This window comes from Pteropus vampyrus, unplaced genomic scaffold (assembly GCF_000151845.1).
Source record: "Pteropus vampyrus isolate Shadow unplaced genomic scaffold, Pvam_2.0 Scaffold133, whole genome shotgun sequence".
Lineage (NCBI taxonomy): Eukaryota > Metazoa > Chordata > Mammalia > Chiroptera > Pteropodidae > Pteropus > Pteropus vampyrus.
The window spans coordinates 3,678,946-3,685,188 of NW_011888914.1; the positions used below are offsets into that span (position 1 = coordinate 3,678,946).

General features: G+C 42.2%; 1 protein-coding gene across 4 annotated transcripts in view; it reads left to right on the plus strand.

Annotated features, from left to right (window-relative positions):
* The window catches only part of GABRR1 (gamma-aminobutyric acid type A receptor rho1 subunit), a 29,093-nt gene that overhangs the window by 2,760 nt on the left and 20,090 nt on the right, over positions 1–6,243 (plus strand). The window contains exon 2 of one of the 4 annotated variants that reach the window (XM_011367362.1): positions 5,900–5,959. The exons of the other annotated variants lie outside the window; for them this stretch is intronic. The gene's annotated coding sequence lies outside the window, so the exon portion shown is untranslated. The remainder of the gene's footprint in view (positions 1–5,899; positions 5,960–6,243) is intronic. 4 annotated transcript variants of the gene reach the window in all.

Sequence of the window (6,243 nt, forward strand, 5' to 3'; positions counted from 1 at the left end):
GAACAGCCAGCTATAGCTCACAGCACTTATTTGGGGCTGTTTAGCAATGTCACAAAACTAGGAGTTGAGATATCCAGTGGTCATGGGGAGTCCTTACACTGAGAGGGACTGCTGTGCCCTAGTCACATGCCCTGTTTCTGTCAGAGTCAGAAGTTGCTTGGGCAAACGGTGGAATTTATGGAGTGGTGCAGCCATAGAGATTATTTGAACCAAATATGCACATGAGAATTAAAAGCAACAGCAACAAACCCTATTGGTTGTCATCAAAAATGTATCAGCCTCTCTCCTAAGCCAGAGTTGGAGAGAAACCTATTGGTAAATACCAGCGACGGAGAGAAGTCCTGAAGAGTGAAATAGATATTCTTTAAAACATTATTTAAAAGAACTTCCTTTTTTATTAGGGAAGACATATGACTGTTATTTAAATTTTTAAAAATGGGGGAAAAGTTTTAAAAATACACTAAAATCACCCGGAAATAACCTTAACATTTAATAACCAAACCCAGAAATAACCTTAACATTTTTGTATATTTTTTCCTAGACTTTTTTTCTAAGCATATATTTAATATTAATTAGTTTGGGATTATTCTGTGCATATAGTTTTGTAAGCTTATTGTATTTAATATGATTTTGTAAACTTGCTTACTTATTTAAAGTCCATATAATTATCATTTGAATGGCTGCATGTAATGCATAATATGCATAATAATGTACAATGTACCACATTTAAGCAGTTTCCTCTATTTTATGGACATTTAGTTGCTCCTTTTGTTATTATAAACATTCTGTATGAATATCTTTGTACAGAAGAATATTTGTCTACATACACAATCATTTAATAAGAGGACTCAGTGAAGGAAGCTGAAAATGAGGGATCAGAGAAATAGGTGTACAACTGGAATAGAGAGGTATCAAGGATGCTAAGAGAGCTATTTATTTGACAGTTATCAGATGCTCGTTATAGGGCCAGCATCACACTGGGCAATGGGTGCTTCATCAATGACTAAATCAGACATGGGCCTCGTCCTCAAGGGGCTTACAGACTAGAGAGGCATTGCAATGAAGTGTCAGGGTTTCCACATGGAGGGAGTAAGCAATAAGGTCAGATCACACTAAGGTCAAAATCAGTTAGGTAGAGGGCTGAAAAGTAAGCTCTAGATACACCAGCGAAGAGTCATAAATGACCTCAGTAAGAAGAGACAAGTGGCAGTAGCTTGAAGAGAGGAGAGTAGAAAATGTAGTGAATATAGATAACTCTTTAAGAAACCAGACTGTGAACTGAAAGACAGACTGGATGAAAGTGAGAAGAAAAGACAAGCAAAAGCTTTTAGGCTAGAGGAGACTTCAACGAGTTCAAATGATGAAGGGTGGAAGCCAGGAGAAAGGCAATAATGATGTGTGAGATGTTGCTTTCAAACCTCTGTCCTGGCAAAGTGAACGCCATTGCATTATGATTGCCCTAAATATTTTGGAATTTGATTTTCTCTTAAGTTAGTAGTTTTCTCCTCATCTTGTCCCTTCATTTTCCAGATAGTTTGCTTAAACTTTTCAATCTCCACTTTGTGCTTCACGTTCTTATCTAATTATGACCTGCCACTCATCCTTACAGTTTCCTGAGCCTCCGCTGTGCTACTCCCCATGCTCCTGACACCCTTCTCTTGCCTCTTTCTCTGGTTCATTTCTTTTCTTCCTCTAATACGTAGAAGATTTGTCACATTCTCTGAGGAGCCTTCCTTGGCCCTTTTCCACGCCCTGCCTCTCAAGTCTCAATTAGGTGAACCTTTTTCTGAATTTCTATAGCACATACATACTCATTCACCACACCCTATGCTCGTGGGTCAGTGTGGAAACTGAAGCCGTATTTGTGGGGCTCTGTGACCAGACTGACCTTTTCTACGATGCCATCTGCCAATAAGACTAGAACTGTAAAGTACCTTTAGCACCTCAGGGATGCTGCCTTCTGGAACAGACTTAAAAGATCTCGAAGCTACCCCATGACCCAATCTCTTATTTCACAGCAGAAGAAACAGACTTGGAGAGAAGAGAAATATGCCGTGATCTCTCATCAGTCAGAAAAGCTAGGGCTCAAGGCAGCATGCCAGGTGTCCTTCCTTGTACACTAGGTCGTTGCCTCAAAGAACTGTACAGAAGAAGAGCAGAGTGTACAAACGTCACAGCAGCATTACTAATAGTGGGAAAACTAGAGACTAGCCCCATGTTCAACCTTAAGCAGCAGAGCAAACTCAGCTGGTCTGGCTCAGGTCTCTTCTCTGACTATCCAGCTTGGCCACCTTGGCCTCCTTGCTGTTCCTTGAGCATACCGAGCAAGTCCCACCTCATAGCCTTTGTCTTTGTTGTGCCTGTGCCTAGAACACTCATTTCTAGCATCGGCAGGTTATTCTCTCACCTTCTTTGGCCCTCTGCTCGATTGTCACCCTCTCAGAGTAGTGTTTTCTGGCCACTTATAGAAAACGACCACTTCGGCACCTACTCCCTAATCCTTTACCCTGCTTGCCATCATAGTCTGAATTTATGTTCCCACAAGCTAAGATGGAGCCCTGAATGTGTGTCTGTGAGGATTTCCTTTGAAGTTCTGGCTTGGGCACAAACAGTTACAGATAACCGCAAGAAGTCGTTATCAGAGCCCCCAAGCCAGAAGGGATGGTGGTGGGAAGACAGGCTCCAGACAGTAAGGACACTTGGCTTTGGGACTTGGCACTGCTGCATTCTCACTCTATGACTTTGGACAAGTCTCTGGACATCTTAAAGGTCTGTTTCTGAGTCAATTATGTCTGTCACCTCAAGGTTATTTGTAAGGATTGTGTGAACCAATATATGTGAAAGTCTTTTGAGTATTGTAAATCTTAGTAATTAAGTTGCTAGGCCTCACTTATGCCACTGTATAATGGGCACAGATAGGAAATGTCTGTGCAGACCCTCATTCACCGGGAGCCCCTTAACTGTCCCCTTCTTTACATTGTGCACACCACCTGGCAACACCCTTTGATCTGCCAAGCTAGAAGCCCCACAGGGAACTCACACTGGTTTAATGCCATTGACGTGATGGAACACAGTTATGTTCCTAAGTAGTCTTTGTTACCAAAATTTTAGAATAGGGTCAAGAATCAACCTGGAGCTAAACTTCAGCAGTTTCCACCACACTTTTTTTCTTTTTCTTTGTGAATATCAAGAAAGCACTACCCCATTTCCAGTTTTCTGGCCTCTGTCCTATATTCTAGGTTTTCTCTGCTGCAGGATTTTTCAGTTTCTTCATCTGTAATTCATCTGGGTCTGTAGGCTTTAGCTCCATTAAAAAAAAAAAGTAGAACAGAGGTTCTTGATGTTGGCTGAGGAGATCTGCAAGCTACTGATAGCTGGGTCTCACCCTTGTTCTAGGGTGTGGCTTCGGAGTTTTTAAGCTCCTCAGGTGATCCCAATGTGTAATCAAGGCCAAGAAACATAGTATAGTAAAAATTGTGCTATCATTTTCACTATGCTGGGCTACAACTAGTTTGCTCTTCCCTTCCCAATTTGAAGACCATTCTCTTTGACGGAGAATATCAGAGTAAAATTGGATTCTGTTAGTAGAATCTCTGCCTTATTGTACTTGTTTGTTAACATTGCTTCAGCTTCTCCAAGCAGTACATTTCTTTCTACTGACTATCCTGGCTCAAAATACAACTTTGAGGAATTCTGCTTGTCTTAAGCATTTCTGAGTCTTGCCTCATTTAGGTTTGCCTCCATGGCACATTTCTTATGGGCACATTAAACTTTATGAATACACTCTTGGGTTTGTGCTTCCTCTTCATATTTTGTACATATCTTTGTAGAATCTGAGCTCCATGCACTTCTAGTAGCTGGGGCTACAGAAGTGTAGAAGATAGAGTTCCTCCTTCACAGAGCTCACAGTGAAGTGAGTAAGATGATCAGAAAGCCCTGGCCACACAGGATAGTGAATATTTTAATAAAAGCATGTGAGGAAGAGAAGCATTGACTTCAATGGGAAGTAGGGAAACCTGGGAATTCTTCCAGGAGGAGGCGATGTTCAATCTAGGAGTGTAAGCCATTGTCTGGACATGAAGAGGGGTGAAGAATGGTGGGAAGGACCTACCAGACAGATGGGACAGCGGAACAAAGGCATAGAGGTGTAACTGGCAAATGCAAGTGGGAGACAGAGTGGGAACTGAGGCAGGAAAGATGGGCAGGAGTCTTATTTTGAGCCTTATATGCCCAACTTCTCTGGATTTTACTTTGAGGGTGAAAGTTTTTAAGAGGGGAAGTAGCATGATTGTGCTTTTCATTCCGCGGTGTTGGTGGGGTGGTTGGACTATTAGAGACCAGAGGTGAAGAAGCCTGCTCCTTCCAATGTGAGAAATAATAATACATATGGCAGTGGGAGTGGAAATGGAAAGGCCAGGATGTGGTGAGAGATTTTGAGGATGAGTTTCAGCCAGGACTTGACTGATGCACAGGGACACATCAGGACTGATGCACAGGGATTATGCTGACTGGTTCATATGGGCAGGCCCCCGTGGCCTACTCAGGGTCTTTATGCACTTTAGAAAAGGGCATTCCTATGAGCCGATATACCTTCTCGCAGTGGGGCTGGGGCTGGCATGCCCAGCTGTCCTCTGTGGCCCTGGATAAGAGTGTGAGAGGGAGGAGCTGAAGATGACGTCTGTGTTTTGGACTACATACAGAGATTTCTCTACTTGGCTATTACACATGCCAAGAAAGCAAGATCATTTCATTAGTTAGTTCTTGCTTCCTTGTCAAAATTGAGTTCTCTATCTTCTCAGAGATGAAATAATCAGCAAAGTAAAGTATAACTTGTCAGGTACTCTGCTATTAATTGAATGATCCCTTTGGCAGACCCCTTGCTCATCACAGGCCCCCATCCTCACTCTGTCTAACCTCTGGCAGAATTTTGAGAGAGGTTTTGGGAGGTCATTACCACATACAAACTGACTAGGAGCTATAACAAGGACACGTCAAGAAGAAGTACCAAGAGGTACTTCTCTCCTAGAAGTACCTCTTCTCTCCAAGAGGACAGAATGAAAATGGGTGTTCAAAAAATGTACCCCCTTGTTCAGTCCAAAATGCTGTCTCATATGTCATCCTTTATCATCAAAACTTGGGACATGTCTGTTTCTTCTTCAATAAATTTCCAGGGACTCAATAAATGAACTCATTTAATAGGTGAGTGGGCACCAATTTCGTGCAAGGGACATGATAGCTTCAATGTGAGGGGAAAGATAAGCTCGACCTTCCACATCTAGCCCGAATTCTAGGCAATGGGAGCCAAATCTTCCAACAAGACACTGTGGCCAACCTTCTTCCAACTGTCACAGCCAGACCCTTTGGATCTGACTCCTGGCTCCATCACTTTTATAAGTTATTCAAACCTTCTATGTCTTAGCATTTTGGGTGTAAATCGGGGATAATGATAGGGCCTACCTCACAGGGTTGTTATGAGGACTAACCCAAGTCAATACATTGAATATGAGTTAGCGCAGTACCTGGCAGACAGTAAGTACTCAAGTAGTATCAGCTATTCCTATTATTTGCTGTGTGTTATCCTTCACTTCAAGATTAATAATTATATCCCTGTCTGGTAAAAAGATTCCAATGACATGAAAAATATTTCATGATACATTGCAACCTGAATTTAAAAGCAAGTTACAGTGTCATTTCTATCTGCCTCTCTCTTCTGTCTCTCTGTCTCTCTGTCTCTCTGTCTCTGTCTTTCTTGACTGTAAGGATATATAAAGAATGGCTCAGGTTATTACCCTCTCCTTTATACATAGATTTATTTTCCAAAAATTTTAAGTTATTTTAAAATATTAAACAACAATGAAAAGACTTTATGTATCCTATTTACTAGCCTCTTCTAGGCTAGAACCTAAGCTTCATGAAAGCAAAGGTAGTGGCATCTCAGAATTTGACAAACTTCCCTTTAGTCAGTGTCTAGTTCTGTTTCAGGCTGGCCCAAAGCCAAAGTATAAATCTGGGCCAGGCTCGATTTCCATTTCAACCCCCTCTTTCGGTCCTTCCTGCCTCCCTTTTCAGGTACCCATCTGAGGGGCTGACTCCTTCCATCTTTCACCTAATATGTGTCATGAGCCCTGGGGGTTAAGTACTGTGCCAGGTATTGAAGATGAAGAGGCCTCTGCCCTCGGTGACTTGTGGCCTCATCCTGCCCCTGCTGACTATCCATTGTGATGGCATGTAACCCCCAAGAGC